This window comes from Onychomys torridus, chromosome 4 (assembly GCF_903995425.1).
Source record: "Onychomys torridus chromosome 4, mOncTor1.1, whole genome shotgun sequence".
Classification (NCBI taxonomy): domain Eukaryota; kingdom Metazoa; phylum Chordata; class Mammalia; order Rodentia; family Cricetidae; genus Onychomys; species Onychomys torridus.
The window spans coordinates 21924275-21951465 of record NC_050446.1 but is presented as its reverse complement, the minus strand read 5'-3'; the positions used below and the strand labels follow the sequence as shown (position 1 = coordinate 21951465).

General features: G+C 40.2%; 1 protein-coding gene across 2 annotated transcripts in view; it reads right to left on the bottom strand.

Annotated features, from left to right (window-relative positions):
- The window catches only part of Arhgap15 (Rho GTPase activating protein 15), a 606350-nt gene that overhangs the window by 47044 nt on the left and 532115 nt on the right, over nt 1–27191 (bottom strand). The window lies entirely within an intron of this gene.

Here is a 27191-nt window from a genome sequence, read left to right as displayed (position 1 = left end):
AAAAGAGAGTCCTAAATGCAATTTGACAAGCAATGCCAAAGATGCCAGTGGTAATTAATTAGCACTTAATTGAGACCACAGAACAACAGGACATAGGAATCAGTACTCAGTGCCATTTTCCCCTCAGGCTCCAACTCATAAGGGTCAGCAGTGTGGCTGCAAGCTGAAGGTCAGTAAGTAGTTGGAAGAACACATTGACACTGGGCATTTCATGATGGATCTCCCTCACCCTTTGCTGCTGCCCCTGGCTATCACTGATGAGAAAAGGACTGTGATTGTCTGAGGGGAATTTATTGCTCAGGCACTTCTAAACTGAGGTAGACGCTGTCCTCACATCCTGCACTAGATGGGATACTTCATGAAGATTCAAGCTCAAATGTTTGTGAGTATGAGGGTCAGCTGACAAAAACGTGAGGATTTAGAATGGGAAATTCTTTAAATTTTCTGCCTTTGTATGACTATATTTAAGTTTTTGTAAAAGTAAATTCCTATAGAAATTTCTCACAACAAATTTTTATAGACTTATTGGTAAAAATAATAGATAAATGTAAATTTGTTAAAATTTTTTTTCTTTCTGAAAAGTAGATAATAGGTATTATAATAATAGTATGGACTTAAACACTTTACAGACAGCTTCACATTTGATCTTAAGTATCCCCCATGCTTCCCAGGTCTTCCCCACAGCACAGATCTACCCTCTGTCTTTATAGGTAGGTGACAACATATTTAGCCCAGGGGAAACTCTTGTTCATCAACTGAGCAAATGAAGACAAAAAAATAAGTTCTTTTAACCTCAGAGAAAATTAACTGACAGTTTCTGATGTAAAATTTGCAGTAGCTTGTCTGGTAAATGTGGATCAGTGAATGGTTTTGTTAAAACTGTCTCCTCTAAAAAATGAATTTTGGCAGTTTTAACTTTTTCTCTCTCTCTTTTTCTCTCTCTCCCCCTCCCTCCCTCCTCCCTCCCTTCCTCCCTCCCTCCCTCCCTCCCTCTCCCCTTCCCCCCTCTCTCTCTTCCTCCCTCCTCCTCCCTTCCTCCCTCCCTCCTCCCTTCCTCCCTCCCTCCTCCCTTCCTCCCTCCCCCTCCTCCTCTCAGCTTAATGTTGAAGTCTGCAATGAAAGCTCAGCTCACTGACATAACTGGGAATTGGAGCCTCCGTTCCTGAGTACTGAGCCCTCCATCCACGAGGATTATATTACTTTGAAGGGCCTTCATTCTCCAAATAGGCTCAGATAAACTAGAAATGCTACATATACATCTGGAAAAGGCTCTTCAGGGATCTGCTTTATTTGGTCACACACATGCCTGCAGTCAAAGCAAATCAGATACCTAACTTCTCTGCATTCCTAGAAAGTGTTTCACTGGGATTCTTCAGTGGTCCTTGAAAGGTGTCTCAGACAATGATGCTCACTGTCGAGCAGCGGCAACTGGTGACCATTCAATAAAAAGCGCCCTTTCCCTGTTCCTGACTCACTTCCTGCCCCTCTCTCATTTACTGAGTTAAGTCCGTTCCCACGAGTCAACAGTCACCCCAACTTCATTTCTCCTTACAATTAGAGGACTGCCAGACAAACAAAAGCTTTCTTTATTACGCTTGGTATTCTTGTGGCATGCCCTGAGGAGTCAGAGGCTCCCAGCCCTTAGTTAGAAAGCACAGTTGAGCCTGGTGAAGACAACCAGGAGACTGCCACTTGGTGAGCTCAGAATCAGAAGAAAAATACATAAAAGAAGGCAAGGGAGTGCTTATCCTCACTGCCTTGATATTAATTTAGCAAGAAAACAATGTCTTTCATTATTAGTCATTCCTCATTTCTTTATAACCTCACTGCTGCTTGAGATAAAGTTATCTTCAAACTAAGATACTTATAGTTTTGTGAAAATTATTTCCCTTTCTTTCATTCTACGAAAAGCTCATGTCTTTCTCCGTGCTGTAACAGTGACCAATCTGTATTATTGATTGCTGATCTTCCCTATCCCACAACTTAACAACCAAAATCCTTTGCTTGGTGAAAGTTACTATGTGAAGCTGTGAACCATCTACTATACATACAGATAGTACATATCTACGGTCCACAAACCCTTTCATTAAACATGTCTAAATAAGCTATAAATCTAAGCTCCACATTGATTTTTAAAGTTTAATTATTTACTTGATTTACACTCCTACATTATTAAGTGAAAGAATTATATTTAAAATGCATTTGAAATAGAAATATTAAAATACATTTAAAGCCAGAAAGAAAATAAAAGTGATGGGAAGATAGGGTTCAGGATCCAAATGGATGCTATGAAGATCCATTTGCTTGTTAAATGTCAGTCAGGTTTAGCTCAAGACTTTCTTGCTTTTTGAATTTCATTAATTGTGGATGGTTGTCCAGTGATTGTGACTACTGTTAACTTCTAAGAACATTCTGGCTTTCCTTGTATTATCAGACCACATTTGCCCAGAGGTATCAAGACTCAAAATTCCCTATTATTTTCCCTTTTGCAAGTTAACTTGGTACTGTGTTCTTTTTGTATACACAATAATCCCTCCTTAGCCATGTATCTGTTAGCAAGATTCCTAGTGGATGCTTGATATTGCAGATAGTGCCAAACTCCGTCTCTCCTACGTGTTTTTAAGATTCAGCCTAGTATAACATGGGCAACAGAGGTTATCTGTCCTGTGTGTCTGTGTACTACACGCTGGTACCTCCTGCGTTTCAATATTCTTGGGCTGTGTGGCAGTTGTTAAGAATAAGAGTTACTGAAATGCAACACTGAATGCAGTAATAGATCTGGTCCTAAGATAGTTACTAAGTAACTAACGAGCAGGTAGTGTCTATGGTACAGGTACACTGGCAATGATTCATATTCTGGATAAGAAAGTGAGAAATTTCTGCTGTCCAGAGTAGTATACAACTTTAAACTTATGAATTATTTATTTATGGAATTTTCCATATTAGTTTTTTTCACTTAATATGTTTTTGGCCTGTTGTTGACTGAGAACAATTGAAGTCTTGGAAAACAAATCCATGGATGGGAACCTACAGTAATTCAATTATTCATCTTTCAGAGCCACACACTTGTAATAATTTTTGCACAGACAGAAGTTTCTCTAAGGAGGGAGATAGTTTTGCATTGAAGTTATATCTAGGGGTTTTGCATCATTTAATTAGGTCTGCATTCCAAATACTGGACCTATTCCAGGTTATTTTTGATGACCTATGCAATAATATAGTCTCTTTATACTAGAGTTTGGTTGCATAAGTAGAAGATGGTTGGTTCCTTTATGTGGTGATAAATTGCAATCATGTGTTTTTAAATACTTGGTGAAGTATGGGATACATGGCTAACTATTCATGTCAGATGATCTGCAAGAATTACAAAAAGGGCAATGTGCTTTGGCCTATATTCACTTCATACCCAACATGGAGTATTCAATGTGCTTCTCTACAGCTTTCCTAGGCAAGGCCGAGCAGTCAGAGCAGAGGAAGATGTTTACACACTGGGCAGGTTCCCTAATAAGTTTCCCTATTGTAAGAATTGGAAGTAGAGTCAAAACTTCCAAAGAAGCCATACCATCATGGGTAGGCAGAAAGCATACAGAGGGATCTGGATGGGAGGGAGGCGGTGGGAATGAAGAGTGTGCATTTTAAAGTTAGGAGAATAAGGCAGGATGATCACCAAATTTACTCACTTAGTGGTTCTTGTATGGAATTCACAGAGTGCCAAGGAGAGCTATGACAAGCAAATCTAAGCATTTTGTAGAAAGGGGGTCAGGGGAAGAAATCAGTTCTATTGGAACCTGAAAATGTAAAAATCTTAACTGTATCTAATGACCTAGAATGGTAAGTCGATTTCCATTTTCTTTGCACAGCATTAGTGACCTCTGTTAGGGGCCCTGCAACATTGTTAGATGACATGGGGAAGTCCTAAGTCTGTTCATCTTTGACATCAGAAGACTAGACATCTTCTGCTCTGCTGGAGAAAACCTCAGTGCCATTTCTGACCCGAAATGAGAATAAAGGTCAGTTGTTGCTCCCATGGTGGCTTCACCTCTGCTTGCCTGTTTTGGATGTCTCTCAACTCCCACATGTCTGCAAAGAGGCTTAGCGCATGGCACTGGATTTTAAAAGAGGCTTTCTCCTCCTCCCTCCTCTTCTGGCCAAGGTGTTGATTGGACCAAAATTCCTCAGAGCCAACCAAAACCAACCTCTCCCCAAACCTCCTCAGACAAAAATCTTTCCATATGCACCCATGATGCTGAGCTACTAATTCTTGATTTGAAACTCAACAGTTATTTTTTAAAAAGTAGAGTCCACTTTGGTGTACTGATGTGTAAAATGTAAATGCAAAATATAATAGATTAGCATTGAGTTACGGAAGGTAATGGGAACATTTCTCTTTAATTTAGGGCAGGAAGTCACATCTGCATTTTGAAGTTCACTTCTGCTGCGCTGCTGTTTCTTGGTGAGTTTCATGATGACACCAGCAGCTCTCTGGTGGTTTTGATTACTCATTTTCAGAAAACACTGCTTCTTCTGTTTTGCAGCATTTTCTTCTTGGAGAGTCAGGACAGCCAGTTTTAAACGGTGAAGACAAAGCACTGTCGCATACCTATTTCTAAGCACAGTGGATATCCTTTCAAAAATCCATCACATGCATACTGTGAAAGGCATGCATCTATTGACAGGTTCTGAGCCCCTTTTAAACCCCCCAGCTCTGGGGACAATACAGAACTATAGAGGGAAGGGCTTGTACCAAAACAGGGGTGAAGAAACAGGCTCCTCACCTTGGATGCACTATGTTAATTGTTTTCTAAACTTCTACTTTGAGTACAATCCCAACCACATCGCTAACAATATGGCTTTCACATCTCAAGGAAGCTCTCTGTGCCTTGTGGCCTGTGTCTTTTGCCTTCTTTGGACATCTCTCATTACCATTGAAGTGCTTCCACTTATTTGCCTACCCTGTTCTTCTGGAGCTCAGTTGTTAACTGAGTGTTTCTTCTTGGTCACACCCATATTCAGAACACTCACCCATTGTTTGTCCCCTCTCCCCATCATGAAAGTTCTCAAACTTACACTTCTTCCAGGAAATCTTCCCTGGCTAAATTCAACAGTAATCAGGATAGTGTGAGACACACACTTTGGTCACTTTGGTTTAAAGCTATCTCTAATTCATTATTTTGCTGTGTTTTTCAATAGTATCTTCAATAGCCATGCTTTGCTATGATCTGTCTTAGTCTATGACCTTACTGAGTGAACAAGATACATCAAATTCACGTTGAGACTGCCTTTGGTGTGATATAAAAACCTGTTATTCATACATCTCACCAACATTTATTGATAGTCTACTGTGTCACAGGGGTTGGACCATGTTCAAACATTAAAAGGATAGACAATATGCACTTAACACCATAGAGGTCATGGAAAACAATAGAGTTGTTTCAAGCAAAGTAGGCACAAAATCCAATGATGATCAGCAATAGTGAGAAGGGAAGTGTGGCTGGGCAGTGATAGTTTCTCTAAGCCCTTTCAGCTCAGTGAAAGACTGTTAAATTCAGTGTCAAGGATAGCTTGACAGGAAATCATGACCAGGGAATAATAAGCAGGGTATGGTTGACTTCTACTTCCTGTATGGCTTAATACTCTTCCTAAAAGCCTTCTTGTGAATGAATGACCTTGGGTAGGGTAATTAATTCATTTCCATTTCCTGAACTGTGGCATCTAAAGGTTCACTTGCTTTCCTGCTTTCTTCTTGGTTGGGCTGTAGTTTATTGGGACAACACTAACAAATGACCCTTTTCTCAAGTTTTTTAAGTGTGTAAGCAGCAGCACATCTCGGGTCTTAGTATCCGTTCCCCTTTCCTCCACTCACACACATACATGCACAAGTTCACTTCAGGTTTTTCCTGGCACACCAAGGGGAAACTTGAGCATAGGTTTAAGTCTGTGTAACTAAGATCATAGCTCTGTGGCTTTGACTTCACTTCCCAATGCTGGGATTCCACAAATAAATAATAAAGAAAATAATGATTTTTGAAGCATTTGGAAACGCTGAGTTGAAAGGTGGGGTGTAAGTGCAATGTCTTATTGTGGAAGCGCTAGCTCTTGCATTAGGAGCTCCTAATGGAGGTGCGGTAATGGGGAAGGAGGCACTTAGGCCTGGAGACCTGGTCCCTGATGGCGGGTGGGGCTCCGGCAGGCCCATGGTAATGCTTACTGTATGTGGAGAACTTCCTGCCAATCTAGCAGGTGTGAGAAGGGTCACACTGCTGCTTATTCCCCTGAACCTCGGAAGCTATCACCATTTCTTATTAATGGAGGCTATAACTGAAAGTCATACTGGATAAACACTGATGATTTAGAAATATGAATATTGGTTTGAGTTCTGGGCTTTAATAACTACACATGTGACACAGAGTGCACCAGGAACCTGGAGAAGCACAAACCCTTGTGTGCAGTGTTGGTTGACTTAGGTCCCCTCTATGTACATGGTAAAGCCTTAACTTCCAGTTCCTCATACTACAGCTGCAAGCAGGTTAGGGTAGTAAAAAGGCCACTAAGTTAAAATGAGGTTGCTAAGTCTGGCTCTAAGTGTCTGACTATGTCCTTACCTGAGTACACACAGAGATAGAGGAAGCACACAGGCACAGAAGCAAGACCACAAGATCATCAAGAAGGTAGAAAAAGATCATCTGCAAGTGATGGAGAGTGGCCACAGAAGGATGTCTGTTGTTTAAGTTGTACTATAGCCTGTGGTGTTGTTCATGGCAGGCCTATGGCATATAGTCTCTTTGGACCTGGGATTTACACGGGACTGAAGAGTACACCATAGAATATAATGAATACTTTTAATTCTGTGTGATTTGAGTGCTTTTTCAACTAAGTTCATAACTGTAATTATAAAGTGAATATAACCTGTATCAAATTATGAGTATGTTAACATATTGAATGGGGACAAGAAAAATAAGCACCAGACCCAGGCTCCGTAAGCACTTGAAGGTAGAGTAAAAAAATCTGGTTTCCTTGACCACATTGTCATAATATGCATACATAACAGTTTATTGAATCCAGGCTGTGTAGACAACCAGAAGAACTCTGGCTCCATACTGTCACAATGCATGCCCACAACAAAGACTCAGGGAGCACAGCCCCTTTCATCCGATCTCTCCAAGTATTACCAACATGAGAGCTAAAAACCTTACGTCTGTCTGAAGTTTATCTATGTATCCATGCATAAGTTATTAACCGGGCTCCCTGGGCTCTGCTGATGAAAATATTAATATATTCAAATCTCATTCCAGCTACTGAAAAACACGGCACATCAGATAAATGCATTAATATTGTCCTTAGACAAAAGACACCAGTATTATTTTTAAACGTTCCTCTTGTTGCTTGGACTCCTGCTGAAACATTGGTGACATATAGCCTAATAAGGTAAAATGGCCATCAGGTGCTGAAGTATTGGGTTGACTGTATCTATAAAGCTCTGTTTATTGTACTTGAAACACAACACTGTTTTATGTGAATTATGTGCCGAGTACTGCTCAGAGCATCCAAGACAGAAATGTTTTCTTTTGAGTTTCTTAGACATTTTACCTGGTGGGAATGAGCTGGACTGCATCCAGATGTCATCTTGTGGCAGATCCCATGATCTCTGTTCTGGAAACAGCCTCACCTGCATGAGCTGCCTCTCCAGGCACAGTGAAGCCTCCATGATTTGGGAGGTAGAGCTTTGCTGAGACCCCAGCAAGCCAAGTGGGATGGCTGGAGGAGTCCAGGCAGTGATGAGAGAGCTAATACTTGGGACTTAGCCCTTGAGATCGCCACTCAGCATTTTTGGAGGCAACTTGGATATTTATAATGACCAGCCTCTACCCTGTCCAGCTTTGCCTTTTTGCTATTGGCTGCATTTAAGGCCTTTTTATCAATGACAACAAGCTAAGTGGGTGGTCTTCTACCTCCTTCTAGCTGTAGGAAGAAAAATAGTGACATAATTTTTCACAGCCTGAAATAATTGTGGAAGTACAGATACTGGTTAGGCTTGCTATGAATTATTAGTGGAAAAGTGGGTCTCAGAAGTACGTTACATGTGAAATATTTTTCGTCACTTGAACATGTGCCGTCCAGAGCTGGCCCTGTTCTAGCCATCACAGGGAACAAACATTTCACATTCCCAGATGCTCCCAATTTGGTGCGGTTTGGAGTGTAATTTAGATCAAACGTCTCCATGTAAATGAGTCAGGGTTTCTTAATTAGGTGCCTCTAAAGCAAAACCTTGGACCACATCAGTAGGTGTGGGTGTGGTGCCCACAATACTGGAATCTTTCCTGTATCATTCAAATAGAGCCCCCCCTTTGTTTTTTTTTTTTTTCAGGCAAAGTAATAAATCTGCAGATGGCATAGACAGAGAGGCGCTGCTTCAGAAGAGCTGTCTGAAAACACCGCTTCTTTGGCAAATGCCTTAAAGTAGGTCATTCTGCTGTGATTTTGCTTTTTCTTTAGATTTGATTGCCAGCTTTTTGTTCCCATTACAAGTAGGGTGCATTCCAGTCCGCAGACTTGGTCTTACTTTTCCAACTGGTATTTGTTTACTAGCCTTTTCAGATCTTCATAGAAAATGGCCAATCTCCTGTCACAGGGCTAATCATGCACTTGACCACAAAGTGAAATGGATCCTGGCGATAATCTGGGGACGCTGAAATATTAAATGCCTTAAACACCCCGTCTTCCCACAGCAAAACTGCCTTGATTTATACGGGTAGGTTTGTTGAAATAATTGCCCCATCTTTTATACATGTGAGAAGAAGAGGTGACAGGGTGGAAATGGAAAACTTTCACAGGCCCCAGAGTTGTTGGTATAGATATTCAGGTTATTTGCTTTTTCACTTGTCATTGTTTGTGTTTTTTATAGGGGGAAAATCACTGGGTCCCATTTCCCTATCAAGGCTTTGGGATTTACATGCAGAACTCCCTGTGGCATTAATGAGTTACCTGCATAAATTCCCAGGCAATCGATGGCCACATAGACCTTGTTTGGTTCTATTAATTATTCTTCACAGAACCTTGACACTGACATTAAATGAGGCCTTAAAAAATCTTGATGAAGGTCTTAAGGTATCTTTTACTGTTCAGATATTAGCATTGCAAAAACTATGTCTAAAGCATTATTCATTGTGTGGTGCCATAGGGAAGGAGGGGTTGAGATGAGGTGGCAAGAGCATAGGGCATACAGAGTGAATGTCCTGGCTTTAACTCTTCATTGCCTGTAGTCTAGTTTTGCTAGAACCAAGTATGGTGCTCAAATTGTAATAATGAGGAAAATAACAGTTAAAATCAAATTAAATGAATTAAATATGTTGTTTTCTCCAGATTGGTGTTGAATATGGTGTCTTCTCCAAGGCCAAGTTTTGTCTTGGCAAATTGTTGATGCTTTCAGGTGAATTCCAAAATGTCAATTAAAAAGACACAAAGTGAGTGTTGGAGAGGAGGTAGGTTTTTTATTATTGGCTAGGTATGTTGTGAGAGTGCTTTCAAGTGTGTTCTCAAGGAACAGCTGAAGAAAATGGCTTAACATACCATTTTTACTCATCTTCAGTAACTTTCTTTTCACTTAGATGGGGCATAGAAAGTTCTGATTAAGCAAATGTTCTGCTTAAAAACACTTATCATATGCGGATTAGCAGTAATCAAATAACACAATTAATACTAAAATTACAAGGACACAGAATTAGCATCCTTTGATAATTCACAAGGAACTTTTGAATCTTCAAGCTCTCATTAAGAACTGGAGTTATCGCTGTGCTAGAATGTGGTTATTAGATAAATGGGGGATTATTAGAAGTTTCTAACTGGTGAAATGGCAGCTAATTGAAATTTGTTTGGATCCTTTTGGGCAGGAGTTATTTATTGGCTAATGCTTATTGGATGTCACTCTTCAAGTCTGGGTGATGCAGCTAATTCCAATTTCGCTGTTTACTTTCTAATTTTCCCGTTTGCTACTTAGTGGTTCATGCAGTGCTTGATCCCAGGTTGCCTTTCATTCCTTCCTTCTTGCTGATTCTGAAGTGTCTTGGTGAATGCATTCACTTTTGTGGTTTGAAACATTTACTCTGAAACAGATACATCTCAATCTGTTTCCTTCTTTTACATAATGCCTTCCTTTCCCTCTTTGCTAAAATGTTTTGTCAAATCACTTTATGGTACTATCCTCTATCATTTACATGGGATGCTGCAACTGTGAAGAAAAAATTCCTGCTCTCAAGGAACAACATCACTACATGTAAGGGGGGATCAGTTGAGTGTTGTAACAGGCAGAGATCTGCCTACGGTTTGAAAAGGAGCCTAGAGGGAAGTATGAGTGCAAAAACCAACTCAAGTTCAGAGTTTCTACTGGGCTGTTACTCACATCCAGCTCTCAATTCCATAGAGGTCCTTTTGGTTATAGGTATTGTAAATGTCTTTTAATATAACAGAAGAAATCAGGGCTACAAGAAGATATGCTGTTCCATGTGACAGGGGAAAAGGAAATCCTGGATGAGAAGATCAGGTGTTCCCACTGTGAATCCAGTACTTTCTCTGTTTGAGGCCCTGCCCATGCAGTGTTGAGTGCTGAGGATGGATTCTGCTTGGATGTTGCACCACGTCAACCCCCCATAACAGAATAGTCACCCCTAAGTCTTCTGGGGAGACTGGTTCTAAGGTCTCCCTGGGATAACAAGATCCCTACATAAAGGTCAAGTTCTTTATTTAAAATATTGCATATGCAATATTATAAATATAGAACAGATGAACATCCCCCTATACACTTTAACTGATCTCTAGATTATTTATAACATGGAATACAATGCCAGTGATGTGTACATAGTTATATTATTCAGAGAATAATGACAAGAAAAAAAACCCCTGTATTCTTATTGTAAATAGAAAAAAATTCAATAGTGTTTGATTAATGGTGATGTGCTGGGTTGAATATTCAGATGTGGGATCATAAGCTAACTATATCTTTTCTATTCATGTCATTAAAGTTCACACACACACACACATACATATAATATATACACAGAGACACACACAGATACAGTTTAAGCCCATGTTGAAGGTGGTAAGAGTAGTTGCTATGAAGTGAGGCAATGTGCCTATACCCACTGAGGAAGCTGACCACCAAGAGTGGCTACAACCAGTCTTTGGTCCTCTTAACCTGTCAGAAAGCGGTTTTCCTGCTGCCTGCAGATCCAAATGTAGAACTCTCAAGCTACCTCTCCAGCACCATCTCTGGCTGCATGCCACCATACTTCCTGCTATAATTATAATAGGCTAAACCTCTGAACTGTAAGCCCACTCCAGTTAAAATGTCTTCCTTTATAAGAGTTGCCATGGTCATAGTGTTTCTTCACAGCAATAAAACTCTAACAAAGACGGGTTGAGTGTTCCATAGTCTTTCACTCTCTGCATGTCTGTCTGTGGGTCTCTGTATTTATTCCTATCTGCTGCAGGAGGAAACTTCTCTGATGATGGCTGGGCAAGGCACTGACCTATTAATATAGTAGGATACATTAGTAGTCATTTTATTGCTACTTTTTGTAAGTAAGTAGTAACAGGAAGTAGAATTTGGTTTTACCCTAGGTTCCTGGGCCATCTAGTCTCTGGTTCTTCGTCACCCAGGCTATGTCAGGTATGGGTTCTATCTTGTGGAGTGGGCTTTCAGTCAAATGAGATATTGGTTGGTTACTTCCACAAACTTTGTGCTACCATTGCTCTAGCATTACAGGCAGGATATCATTGTGTCAAAGGGTTTGAGCCTGCATTGGTGTTTATGTTTCTCCTTTGGCAGCAGACAGTCCTCACATCACTCTGAATTTTCACTGTTTACCATCATCTCACTTCATCCTGCTAGTTCTGTAGCATGCAATGGCATTATTTTCCTTATCCTATAGCTTTGCCTCAACACTTGGTGCTATCTGGTTTAGGTTTATTATAGCCTCCACAAGGCCAAGGCCAATTTCTAGGTAGATGGGAAATTTCTAGAACTCCACATGGGCAATAGTTGGTGCTCATTACTAATTTCTAGATATTTTAATTTTATTGGTGGCCTCACCATTTTGTAGCCCATAGGCTGGGCACCTTGGCACTGTCTCAGACTCTTCAGTTCTCTATGTACTATTCAAAAAATATACACAAAAACATATATTTCGGAGACTCTATAGGAGCTCCCTGCTTCCTGCTTAATTTTACAGCCAGGACCAGAAACAAAAGTTAGCCTAGATAATGATGCATTTCCAGCTTTGCTCCAGGTTTTGTGGTTTTTTTTTTTTTTTTACACTACTGTTCCTACATTTATTTTGCACTAGCATTGGATCATTTGAGATAATTAAATCATAAATCGAACTTATATTATTTATCTAGTTTCATAAGCTTTATTTATTTAGTGTATGAGGATTTTTGCCTGCATGTATGTATGCATGCATGTGTGCCATATGCATGCCTGCTACCCAGAGAAGTCAGAAGGTGTCAGATGCTCTGGAACTGGCGTTATAGGTGGTTCTGAGCCACTGTGCAGATGGTTGTAGTAGAGTATTATTTTAAGGTGTGCTACTGTTGTTCATGTTGCATTTGTTTAACTCTGTGAAGAAGTGTTACTGTGCCTGTCTAAAACACCCGAGAGACTAAAAAAGCTGAACAGCCAATAGCAAGGCAGGAGAAAGGATAGGTGGGGCTGGCCGGCAGAGAGACTATATAGAGGGAGAAATCTGGGAGGAGGAGCTAGCATCCAGAGAAGGAGGAGGACTCTAGGGGTCAGCCACCCAGCTACACAGCAAGCCATGGAGTAAGAGTAGGACTTCCAGAAGAGAATGGGGAAAGCCCAGAGGCAAAAGTTAGACAGGATAATTTAAAGTTAAGTAAAGCTGGTTAGAAAGAAGCCAAGCTAAGGCTGGGCATTCATAAGTAAGAATAAGCCTCCATGTGTGATTTACTTGGGAGCTGGGTGGCAGCCCCACTCCCGCACCCCCTCTCCCACCAGCGTCCAAAAAAAAAAAAAGCAAAAACAAGCAACAAGTGCTGGGAGCTAAACCTGGTCCTTTGCAAGAGCAGCAAATGTTCTTAACCACTGAGTCATTTCTTTAGCCCTACAACTTATGTTCTTTAATTGCTCAATAACCTGTGTTGCTTCCTCATGGCCTGAGGCAACTTTCCCATGATCCCCACCCACATCTCCAGTCACTCACTGCATTGCAATTGCTCCTTCTTTTTTCATAGCATAGTGCTGTTGACCACAGCTGGGATTCTACTAGATTTCTTCATCTGTGTTATCAACTGCAGGTTTTACTTTGCAGTAAATTATCTCGTCTCTTTTCTTAAGCTCTTACCCCATTAGATTTGTAGCTATGCAAAAGTGTATCACTTAATTTCCAATTTTATGTTTCTTTATCTTTTCAACTCTCTTTACTTGATGTTGGACCACGAAATAGATGTTCCATAACACAGATTCATTGAGCAGACTGCATTCTTCTGGTATAGGTGCTTATTATGCTAGCTTTAGATAGCCGAATATTCTAAATGAGTTATAGTTTGAATGACATCATATGTATATATATGTACACAAATATGTATATATAAAACAAGGAGTAGCTTTTTGCAGCTATAAGGCTAAAGCATACATGAGGATATATGTCTATTTAAAATTTACCTTTCCTAGTTTACAGTATGTCTAAGTGGAGAGAACCGTGTTGCTTCTACTAGGGATAAATGGGTATTTTCTTTCAAGTATGTGCATTTCTTCTCAAATATCAGTGGATTCTTTCATTAAAAAGTCACTATAAAAATATGTACACATTACCCCCCCCCCCAAACCATTTAGGAAATAATTAAAGAACATAATTGTCCAGGGGCAGGAGGGGGCAGACAGGGGAACCCTTGGCTGATGTGTAAAATTAAAACTCAAATATAATAAATAAAAAAGGAGAAAAAAAGAACATAATTGTCAATCCCACCAGCAATTAGGATCCTTAATAGTACATCTATGCTTTATCATAAAAGCCCTTTGAACAGCAATGACCATGTTTGCCTTCAATAAGCTTTAAAAAATGGCCTGTTCACTTACTGTTTCTTAGCAACTCTGTCATCCTTTCCCTTCCTTAGTTTACCATGGGTTAAACAAGCACTGAGGATCGGCACTCCCCTACCCTGTTTTCTTTTGCTTCATTTTGAAAGCTTGATGATGTCAGCTCTTAGGCATCATTACAGGCTTCTTGCTCGCTCTCCTTGCTGGTGTAACCAGTAAGTGAGGAATATGAACATTGTTCAGGTAGGTGTCTGACTCATGACACAGATTGAAGGACCAAATTCATTCCTCCCTTCCTCATTATTAAGCTGTTGTAGAGTAGAGTTTAGATGCCATTATTAATTTGGAATCTCCAGGTTTTGCTTCCCTCAGTTCCTAGGACAAATGAAGCAATTGGATAGCTCTGGTTGTCATACTGCATTTTGAAGACAGCCTTCTCTTTGCCAGTCTCTCCTTGGCCTACAGAGAACCTCTTTTCTTTCCTGTAGAACTTGGTTTCTGAAAGTTCAGCCCCCAATCCAACAGCACTTTCCCTTGGAAAGCTACTTATGCAGATTCCTAGGCCTAGTGCTGGCCCTTCTGAAACAGAATCTATATTTTTCCGATCAAATCCTGCAGGTGGCTTACTTTATAACAGCTTACTTTAAAGATGCTCTTGGCAGTTCTGGCCACAGGAGCAGCAAGTATTGGTAGCCTTCTGGTTCCCACCTAGCATCTTGACCTGTTCTCTATCCTCAGCCATCTCAATCCTCCTCTTCATCTTTCAAAGCTTTTTTGCTGAGCCTGGTGAGTTAGTTACAGGGCACTACAGTTGAGCCGATAGAGGGCACACTTCTAGCCAATTAGTCATCACCATTAAGTCCATCTGATGGATTCTGGGCTGAGAGGTGAGCTCCTTGGATAAGATGCAGGATGGTGGCCCTCACCACTTGTGGTCATTAAGGTTCCTGTGGTGCCTTTTGTGAAAGAAGAGATTGTTAACCTCGGTGTCCTGGCTGACTTCCAATCTGTGTAATTGCATACAGCCTACCTAAGTCAGCTCTGTAGATTCAATTAGGTAAAGCATTGTTCACTTCTTGTATTAAACTGCTGTGCTGTGTGGCTGCAGACTGCTAATTAGCTTGTGTTTTTCAAGTGGCTGCATGATGAACAGAACGCCCCCCTCTGGTTATCTCCTTCCCTGTTCACCTTTCTCCAGTGCTGTATACAAGTGTATGCTTCTTTCCTTCTGGACTACTGCTTCCTGGGTTAAAGTGCATTGGGATCAGAAATCACTAGATGTGACAATGACTATTGCTTTAGTTTTTTTGTTTTTTGTTTTTTGTTTTTTTTTTGGTAGCCATCTGCTCCTAGTTTATCACCGGGTGGGGGTGGGAATATGATAAGGGGTGGAGAATAGGCCTCCTATTGACACCTATAGGAAGAAGAGCAAAGAAAGGATAAATTTCCTTCAAGATATGGAGCAACATTCTGTGATTGCCAGGGAAGATGAATTGCTTTAGGGACTTGGCACTCCAGGAATTGCCCATTTCCATTATAATGGCAATGGAGGGTGAGGTTTGAGAGTACAGAACATGCACTCTATTTCTCCTTTCTCTCAGTTAAAAAATTTAGCAAGACATGCAGACTGCCAGTAAAATGCCTCACTATCTCAGGATGGGGGACTGATTGACCCCAACCAGGAGGGAGAGAGAGTGGGATCCCTCTTGGATGGCTGAAGGGTCAGCACCAGGGAAATCCAACTCTGCAGTGGCAGCTGGGAACAAAAGTGGAAGACGGTAGGTGAACTGGAAGCCAACAGGGCATCCTTGTGTTCTCACGAGAGAAAAGATGATTTGGAGAGGAAAACGTATTCTGTGATGCACAATTTTTGCTAAAAAAAAATATCCAAATGGAAGCAAGCAATTCACATTTTATTAAGTTATCTCCTTGCATGTCTTTTCATGATATGAACAAATAGATTGTAATTTGATGCCCAAGAACACAAGCACAAATTTTAAAAATGTCCTTTAGGGCAGTTTCTTTTATTATTTTTCATATTTCAACACTATGAGAAACAAATAAAAATCAATGAAGGAAATAAATAAATGAGTGAACAAAACTGGTCAAGGGAAGACATGGCAAGGTTGTGTGGACTAGCAATTCATGAAGAGTAGTACAAGAAAAGGTGTTTAGTTAGTGCCGAGGTACCAGCATGCCTTGACTCTCTCCACAGGTTGTTCTGCCTCAGTGTTTTCCCTGCTTTAGTGACAATGGAGAAAAGGGAAGGACCAGGGGCACAACGTCTCCATTTCCAGCTTAGCATCGACCACAGAGATTTACCAAATACACATGATACCAAATACATGGTTGTTCCATGTATGCATAAATGGAAAGAAGCATAACATGGGCAATGGTGACTGGCCTGGAAGAATGTCCCTATAGCATAGGATGGGGAAAGCATTGGAGGCTCATGATACAGGGGAAGATGGTGCAAAGAAAGAGGAAGGTTGGGAAAACAGCTCAGTCACAAAGAATGTAGGCAGGGCTTAGGAAAGGAGAAGAAATTACTAGAAATGAGACCTGTGAATCTCTGTACAAAGCTTGTAAGTCATGTTTTTGCATTTCCTTTGCACAGATTATCAAAGGGGATCTGTGTGAAAATTATAGACCCAAAATATTGTCGAATTGAAGAGAAAAATTGTCTAAAAATCCACTTTATTTATTTATTTGCAAGGGTAGATCCCAGGACCTTGCATGCTAGTGAGTTATGTCTCCCAACCTCCAAATTCCAATCTAAAATTGAAGTTTCCTATCTTGCATAAGATTTCAAAGCCATTTTTTTTTTTTCTGGTGGCCTGACCCAAGCCTTTGTCCCCAGAGACCCTCAGTCAGGTTTAGCCTAGGAGTTTTTAGTTGTAATGTTCTTCAGAGTCAAATGTGGGTCCAGCCTGCTACTGGCCACAGGCCAGCTCTTATTTGTGGCTGAGAGTGGACCCTGCCCAGGGCTACACTCCAGTCATTTTCCAGCCTAGACTTTACAGCCCTGAGATCTGAAATCTCATACACAATCTGCACTTTTTTTCTTGCATGAAGAAAAAAAAAAAGCCAACGACATGGAAATTTGCAGCTACCCCATCTTAACTATTCGTGGATGTCACCCTGCAGCTCTAATTTCTACTTTCTCCTCTGCATTCTGGGGACTGCTGCCGGACTCGTCAGCACATTGTCACTGCTTCCTGTTGCGTGGGCTACCATCGGACTGCGTGTTCCTCACAATTATCCACAAACCCCACGCATCCCTCACAATTAAAAAGATATATATTAATAGGTAGGAAAAGGAAGCTACTTTTAAAATTTAGTTTCCCAAAGTGGGGGCTGTTTGTAAAGCCTCCCTGCCCCTGTGCATGGTCATGTTCTTTCGCATTTTCTAGTCCTGGGATAGTCTTTTGTTCTTGCTGTAACATGGACCAAGAATGTGTGGGAGCCAATATGATTTAATGAAATAATACACAAATGTCAAGAATACTTTCATGTCTTGTATACAGACCATAATAAATTACTTGGATGGAATGTTTTGCTTTTCTTTTCAGGCAACAACCTCACTGTTTACAGTGAGCTTCACTGATAAGTAGCTAAGAAGTATGTTAAAGCTAACCCATTTTAATGTAGGATTAAATGACTGAGGATTTCACCCAGATTCAAGGCAGAAGCCTGCAGAAGACAGAGGCAGGCAGGAAACAGTGAGGGTTAGGGTTGTCCTGAAATCTTATGGGCAAAGGGGAGAGACACAGATTCAGTAAGAATGAAAGCAAGTGAACTAGTTTCTCAGAATTAAAGGTGAACCGAAAGAAATTGGCAGCTGTCTGGACTTGCCAGCCAGGGAGGCCATGGTGTCAGATACACGTGACAGATCCAGAGACAAGGCAACACTCCCCAAACAGCTCCCTGGAAGGGCTTGCCAGGAAGCCAGATGCCGCTTCTGGAAGACTGTCTTCCGTAGCTGGGCATCTGGGTTCAGTGCTTTCCATTTAAAGAGGAGAAAGGCGGTGGCAAGTGGCAGCCCCGTCACTGCCCTTCCAAAAAGTGCTGTTTGTAAGTGTGAGAAACGCACATGGAGGCATCAGTGGATTTTGACATGGCACTTGCTTTCAAAAACACTGTTGAAGGATGCAGCATCCCCCTTGCTTTTCAGACAGAAAGCAAGGTATTAAGAGAAAGGAGAGAGGAAGAGCGGGGAGGCTGCCACAGTTCTGTAGAGGCTCCTATAACCGTCAGGGGGTTCTCATTTAGGGTGCAGTAAGGGATTTTATTTGAGTGACTAGGACGATATGCGATTAGGAGAACGAACTGAAGGGCAGTGCCTCTTCAGGCTGTTTCTTCTGCACGTTCTTGTGTGTTGCCCTCTTCTTCCCGGGAAACATGGTTGAGTATTGGTGTTGGCAGGAGAGTGCAGTGTGCTCTGGTAGACTGGAAATCAGGTGACTTGAGGTTTGGGCAATTTTTTTCTCCTTCCACTTTGAAGTTTACTGTCTCTGACCCACAGTGCAGACAAACCACATTTCCTATCCACCAAAGGAAAGAGTGAGCTTTGCAATCAGGTGCCTTCGTTCTTTCATTCATGTCTTTGCTTTTATTATTTTCTTTCTCTCCCCAATCTCTTATTTCTCTCCCCCATCCTTCTTTTATTCTCTCCTTTCTTCACCCGATACTTAATATTTGTAAACAGGATGAAGTATTTCAGAACTGAAAAAAAATGATGATTTGATTTAATATGAGCTGAGATTGATAAAAAAATTCCCTCATGAGGGAGAGACCTTGGAGTACTCAGCCCTAAAAGTCATGTCATTCTCAAATCCCTCCCCTCAGGGCTCAGGGCACTCTGTGGAAGAGGAGGTGGAAAGAGTGTAAGAGCCAGAAGGGATGGCGGACACCAAGGGAACAATGCCTTCTAGACACAATGGGACTGGCACACATATGAACTCACAGACTGCGGCAGCATGCACAGAGTATGCCTGGGTCTGCACTACATGGGGTCCCAGAGTTGAAAGAAGAAGCAGACACATGTCCCCATCCCTAATCCAGAAGCTGTCTCCAATTGATAACCACTTGCAAATGAAGAATTAGTTTTCTCCAAAGGAGTCTGACTGGGGATACAAACCTCTCTTAAGGGCAGGCCCTGAGCCCAGCAATAGCCACAAAGGGAAATCAACTGAAAGGCATCTGTGGAGATTCTCTGTCTCACAATGTTGAGTCCGGGAGCTGTTTTGTTTTCCTCCTGCCCTACATGTCCTTTGTGTACGTGTTATAACCTCTAGTTTGGGGTTCTTGTGGGATCCCTGTGTGTGTGAACATGTGTGTCTTTTCATCTATATTTGTTTCTTGTGCTTTTTCTTTGTTTTTCCTGTTTGGTTATTTTTTCATATTCCAATTTGTTTTGGATTTATGTTACTTTATTATTATTCCTTAGATGCTTGTTTATTTTCTAACACAGATAGAAAGGGTGTGGATCTGGATGGGAGGGGATGTAGGGAGGAACTGGAAGGAATAGAGGGGGTAGAAACCATAATCAGAATATACTACATGAAAAAAATCTATTTTTAATAAAAGAAAAAAGTTCTCTCAGTAAGGAGTTAAAGGGAGATGTAAAAATCTATTGCTAATTCCAGATAATACTAAATTTAAAAAAATCACAAGCAATGGTGACCTTATGATGTAGTGTTAGAATTGCTCCAGTCTGGGGGTGGGTTGGGGTCAGAGTGTCCTAATGTGGCTGCAGCCTGTTAGCCCTGAGCATGTTGTTTTTTCACTCTTGTTATGTACCTGGAGTGTTAACATTGTCTCCTCCGTGGTCAGAAGAGAGCTATTCTTCATCATGGATGGTAGAGATCATATGACAACAGACACATAAGAAGAACAAATTACCTTAAAGTGGGGTGTTCCCTATCCTAGTCAGAACTGTCAGGTTTCTAACATTTCAGGCCTACAAAACTGATCTCACCTAGTTCCACTTACTGGCTTATAGGTGATTATCATCTTCAATGGAGTCAGGGGATTCCATTGATCCCACAAAATTGTGGGACACTATACTTACTAGTCTTTGCTTTAATAGTGCTATCAGGATCTCAATGAGCCACATTCCTTACTCCTGTGGCCAACCCATTAATGGCAGGCGTTAAGCCAATTTTTGTTTTCAATTTCTATTTTTATCAATATTTTCAAGAGTCTGAGCTACAGAATATCCTCCTCCTCCTTGCTCAATGATACGTTTATTTATTGGACATTTTTGTAAATGCTAGGTGAAGATAAGAACAGCATCTGCTCATGGCTAGAAATCTATCCAATGGTCTGTTATCATGAGAACTTCCTGTTTTGTTTATTCATTTTAAGCTTTTGTGCATACATTTTATTTTTGTTGAGCATTTTCTGGGCCTCTTTTGAGAAATTAGTAGGCTTAACCACAAAATGTAATGTCTCTGCTTCTGCCACATTTTCTTTCTGGAAATATGCTTGACGTTTTCCAAGTGCTTTCATGGCATTTTCTCCTGTGATTTCCAACGTTAGAAGTTCCTAGGATGCTGCTGTCAACTCATCCCTTGGAGTTATTTGTGGCCCTATGCTAAATGGTTTCCAAACTTACAGAAAGATAATATTGGTTCTACTCTACTACAGTCTACTAGTGGAGTATAAACAGTGACCAAATCACATTATGTTCTAATTTCAGGCCCTCTGGGCATCCACTTTACTCCTTTTCCTGCACATGAGTTACAGGCATTGACTCACAGCTAGTTCAAAGCCTGGGAACCCTCCTGGAAGCTTCAGCCTACCTCCTCATGCCCTTGGAGCGCAAGTGCTAGGGGCTGTGCTTCCTTGAGGGTACTTGGGGCTGACCTGACCTGCTCTCCTAACTTTATCCTGTCTTAGTCATCTAACTACTTTTTGTAGACGTCTGTACTGTTCCACTTCTTCTCTGTTTAGCTCTTCCTATGCAATCCTTCCGCTTTACTTCCATACTGGGGGCCCTTCTACAATTGTCCTGAAATTCAGACGCCTTTATGATACTAGGGTTTTCTTGACAATTTGTCTTATCTACAATATTCTGAGTTCATAGTTTTTAATCTCTATTTACAATTCATAACTCTTTATTCTGGAGGGCTTTTTTTTTTTCACACTGTGGTTCTCCATACTCTGCTACACAGTACAGTTTGCCATTTGTGTTCATAAGTTCTATATTGGAGGAATAAAGTAACTGCTGATTAAAAGTGTTTAATCTTTTTTACATTTGTAGTGAACGTGTACAGAATAGCCTTCTTGTCATTATTTCATACATGGTAGCAAATAGAAATTATTTTCATATTATTACATTGTATTAGGTGTTATAAATAATCCAGAGATGATTTAGATGCATATATAGAAGGATACCATTGGTTATGTACAAATACTATCTCATTTTATACAAGAAACTTGACCATTTTTCACTTTTATACATTGGATACACTGAAAGCTAGTCTGAGCCATACATTCTAAAGGTGTTCTTTGAGGTCTCAAAGCTAAATTTCCACTCTTGTTTGGTGTTTCATGCCTTGAACCTGGAATTCAGTGGCCAGACACTTTTTCTTCTGCAACAAATTAGGTATTGAGTACATTGAATCTTGTTCAACTTATTGTGATTATTTAATTCTTGTCATTGGAGAATGAAAACATTTCCAGGAAATATATAAACAAGTGTGTGTTTTAATAAAATGTTATTGACAAAGATAGAAAGTAGGGTAGATCTGGTCTAAGCTTGAGAATTTGTCAATCCACTACTTCCTGTAGGCTCTAGAAGCTAACAGATTCTTATCTGTTAAACTTTCTTATCTGAAAACTTTATAATAGAAGATAGGATTCTACAATTGATGAACAATTAGTAAGAATTTATTTAACATATTTCAAACATGAATAAAAGGAGCATTAAAGATATATATATATTTTTTCTTCTCAGTGTTGTGTGCTTCTAAGGGTTGAGATTGGGGCTATAACCTTCCTTTTAATACAAGTTCCAGATTCCCAGTTCTTTCCTTTGGGACAAGGCCAAGAATCATAGTGAAGAAGAATATGGCTAAAACTTCTACTTCTCAGAGGCCAATATCCCTGTGTGGTGAACCTTGGTCAACAACAGAAGGCAGCCATAGATGGGGCAGTAGTAACACTCATACATTTACTGTTTTCTACTCTTTATTCATATGCAAAGTCTAAAGACCACTGGCAATCATTTCACTCCTGCCCAGAGTGTTTATCTCCCAAAGCCTTCTCCTAGAGCAAGGGTAAAACATGGGAAGGGAAATTGCACCTTGGTTCCCAGTTTACAAACCTTATAAATTCTGTGCCAAGATGTCTCCTAAGTTGATGACATTTTAATATTCCCAATGGGGAGTTGAAAACTATTGCTTCACCTTACAATCAGAATAACCAATTTTAATGATCAGGCCAGCTTCTCCCACAAGACTCCAGTTGAGGAGCTTCATGCCCATTGGAAATGCATTAGCTCTTCCAAATGACAAAAGTTTAGCCCACACAGCCAAAGAAGCCACATGATTCTGCCTTATTCCAAGCACCTTGGCCACCCTTGTCCCTAAAGCAAAGAAAAAGAAAGAAAGAAAGGGAAATAGGGATGGATGGAGGAAGGGGGAGGAGGGAGGAAGGGAGAGGGAGAGAGAATAACAGTTTGTACACGTTCCTCATTTTCCAATAAAAATACCCATAGCCTGCAAATCTTTGGATATCAGGTGTTGTGGTTGGGTGGAAGACCAAAGTGTACAGAAAAAGAGTGTAGTGCCAGAAGGCAGTACAGAAAAACACACCCTGTTCCAAAGCACAGCAGACCTGAGCAGCCTGAGGCCTGGATGGGCAGAAGTGAGGCACACCAGCGATGCTCCTGAGGACCAGAGCAAAGAGAGAAGGGGGTCTCCTGGGTGTTGAAGTTCATGTTAACCATATCTAACCTCCACTGCATATGAGAAATGCCCACAGTGCCATTCTAAAGACCGGGTGGATGCCTTGTTTCCTCACCATGGTTTCCGCACACAACCCTCCTATTTCTAGGTCATCATGATTTAAGTTGCCTCAGATGTGCTTTTGCAGGATATTTCATTTAATATCCATGAAGACCACAAAGGCTTTAAATATCAGTTCACTCTCACAAAGTAGCCACAGCTCAACAGTTGCTCCTTTTAACACAGCATTCAACTGGCATGCTTCCCTAAGATCTGCCTGTTCACTCAACATTTTTTTCACCTTGGAATTCTATGAACAGCTGGGTAATTTTCTTAGTCAATGCAAAAGGGAAGATTTTAAACTCTCCTTTTAATCTGTTTTGCAATGTGTAAATTTCTTTCAAGAAAGTTTATTTGTACCTAAAAGTCATCAGTAAATATATTCTTGTAAGGATATTTTCAGAAATGCTTGAATTCTATTGTTTCTTATTTATTTATTATTCATTCATTCATTCATTTATTCAGCTGGAGACTGAACCCGGGGCCTTAGGTATGAGCCTCCAGCACTGCCAGTTATTGTTAAAAATACCCATTTCTAAGAGATATTTAGTTTCCCTGAATAATGTGTATATTAGTGAGAATTAAGTGTTCTTTTGTGCCCTCTCCCCCAATATTCTGAGATGCTTTCTGTTTTCCTGAGTGCAAGCCACAAAGTAAATCTGGCTAAATATTGTAATGTTGCCTGACCCCAAAGCTCATTTTCTTTGTTCCCTTAAGATTTGGACCAATTCTTTCTAGGACTCAAGTTGAACCACAGGCCTTCATGAGTTTCTTTCCTTCTCTATCTGCCATTTGACACACAGTTGTGAGCTGACTCTCCTATACAAAGATCATTGTGTAACTGTGTGCTGCACACATACTAGTGACTCTTTGCTTCTCACTTCCTTTAATTGGCCTACCCCCTCACTCCCTAACTGCTATTCACTAATAAATAGGTCATTTTACTATAACTTTTGTCCCATTAGCTTCATCTTTAGTCACCTGTGACATATTTTACAGAGATAACCCTTGATTCTTACATGGTGATTCCGAAGGTATCAGAGGATCTTCCTGGTTCAAGCATTATAATGTTAATTCAGGAAACTGGTCATTAATACATTTTTGACTGGTAGCATTTTCATATTACTGCTCATTCTGAATTTTTGGTCTCTAGCTCTGACAATAGCCTTAAACTTAAGAGCTTTAGATGAAACATCCACATAATTTTTACTTCTCTCATTTCTGTATCCTAGAAGTATCCAGTTCTCCATAGAGAAAATCTGAAGTTGCAATGCCGCATAATTGTGAAAACTGTTTCTGACATTGTTTAGGAAGACATCCTTCCCTTTATTTTGCAAGAGCAGATAGAGGAAGAGCGTACAATTTGACCCTGAGCTCGATTAAGAATAAGGACTTATACCCTAATACTATTGAGCCTATCCAGTCATTAAATAACATTGTGGTTAGTATAATCACAGCCCTGTTCTGGCTTTTATGGGAAGATTTCTCTCCACCTTCTAATCCAGCTGTGCTGTAGCAAACTGCCCCTGTTGGTAGCGTCTCTGCTTTGAGGGCAGTGCCTAACTCACAGCTCTGAAAAGATAGTTCTGCTCTGTTGACTATAGCATATAGAAGTCAAGTGGAATTTTGGCACATCATTATGATCCTTCTCCATCACTAAACAAACTTTAGTAATTTTATAATAAACACCCTACACAAATATTGATGGTATATTCTGTGAAGGACTACCAACCAAATGCATCAAGAATACGGAAAACATCCAAATGATTCTTTCAAACATCAACATATTTAAATTCTAGTTAAACAATCTTTCTATTTAGTCTTCTCAAGCTTTGATGACATGCCACAACTGGTTGTTTTATCAAAAACTTAGGGAAAATGCTTAACAAGATATAATTGTGTACATACATTTATGCATAATTAAATCCAGTCCATAAATTGGTTCTATATGGAATATGGCCATATCACCCAAGAAAGGTTGGTGAATAATAAATAACACATTTTCCTCACCTAAAATGATAAATCTCAAAGTATGAATGCCTTGAGGTAACAAAATAATCTCGTCTAAAAATCTTAGTTTAAAATATCTATTTCCAGCTTTACTGAACTAAACAAAAGATCTAACTAAGTTAGAAAATCCATTTAGATATCAGAACCATGCTTATATAGGAAATGCATCCCTGAGCATAGAGAAGCCTGATGCTTAGAATATTCCTCACAATATAGATTTGGCGTGTTTCTGAGGGAAGTTTTATAGCCAATTCTTAGTTTCTTTATTTAATTCTTTGTTTTTTAAAAAAACTTCTACTATTCATTTTATTCTTATTTTCCTCTCAGTCAAAAAGAAAAAAAAAAAACAGAAACAATTGCGACTAAGTAATAAATATTTCTCAAGAACTCTAGGACTGAGTGTATCTTAGTACTAAATAATGTCATTGTTTGATTTGTGTTTTCACTTTGTCCATTTAGAATTACTAAGAACTCCAGTTTTTAACTGCAACTTGAAAACCCCTTTCATGTTGGGTATAAATCTTGAGAGGGAAATAATAGCATATCAAGAATGCTTAGTCTTGTGCCAGACATCATATATATACTTATCATAACTATGAGATATGGTATATTATTTAACATAGCTGTAGATGTCTGAGACCATGACTGAAACAACATATAGACCAAGGATTTGGCTCTAAATTCACCTTATTTATTCATTTAAGAGTCAAGATCTTTTCCTATTCCATCCTGCATCCTACCTCTGAAGAATGATCAGAACTTTGAGAGAACAACAAACACGATGCATTGGGTTATTCTATGTTCTCTAAGGCAATTACTACTTTAGTAAGCGATGGCATATTGAAACCTTGGAGCACTATCTATTTCATGAAGTGGAAGGCAGTGCATGGGTTGCAAATAGTTGAATACTGTGTGCACCAGAATACTATCGCACCAGAAACAACAACAACAACAACAACACCACACACACACACACACACACACACACACACACACACACACAAACACACACACACACATACACACATACACACACACACACATGCTTACATGTGCTTAGAAACAGGTCTGGGAGGATACATAAAAGAATGTTAGTTACTTCTGCTCAGAAAGCTAAGAATCACTTTTTAATGTATATTCATTGCTGCTGCTTACATATTTTGTGTGCAGTTGCATGTATTACATTCATAATAAAAAAATAATTGAATGAATTAGTTGAAGAGTTTTCAGGCATTATTCATCCTAACTAGTGACTCAGGTGATTAAGCAACTTTAATCTCACAAAGCGCAACGGCAGTTCACTGTTCTGTGAGCAGTACACTGACACTCTGCATGCAGAAGAAGAGCTCAGCCTTCACCACGTGTACCATACCGTGCCTTAGTGAATGTCAACAGAAGGCAATAACTGTTATTTCAGATGCAGCATGGCCAACAGAGAGCTTTCAAACCTGCTCTTACCATTCCTCCACCAGGTGTGCGCATCTGTGCATGTGGCACTATCATTTCTCAACTTTCCTAAGCAGAAACCCAAAGTGGCACCTATGGTTCCTCCTTCCTTTCTATGCTACACCACAAACAACAGCACACCCAACCTGACCCACTTGTGAGTTTTTTGACTCATTTCTCTCTAAAGAAGTGGTTCTCAGTCTTTCTAGTGCTGCATCCTTTTATACCTCATGTTGTGGTGACCCCCATCATAAAATTATTTTTGTTGCTACATAATATCTGTAATTTTGCTACTGTTCTGAATCATAATGGAAATACCTGTGTTTTCTGATGGCCTTAGGTGACCCCTGTGAAAAGGTCTTTGACCCATAAAGGGTTGTGACCCCCAGGTTAAGATGCACTGCTCTGAAAACTTCTTCAAGTCGCCTCTATCTCCTGCCTAGGCTACCAGAGATCCCAGCTAATGGCATTCCTGATTTCATATTTGTAGTCTGTTCAGCAGTCAGAAGAATCTTACACTCCCTCAGCTGAGCTCTTCAATGGATACTCCTTGTATTCAGCATGGAAATGTGAGACTCCTTCTGTTCCTGAGCCCATGTTCCTTACTCGATGCTAGCCTTTCCCATACGCCTTCTGCTTTCCATGGGTATCAAGATCATTTGGGCCTCTGG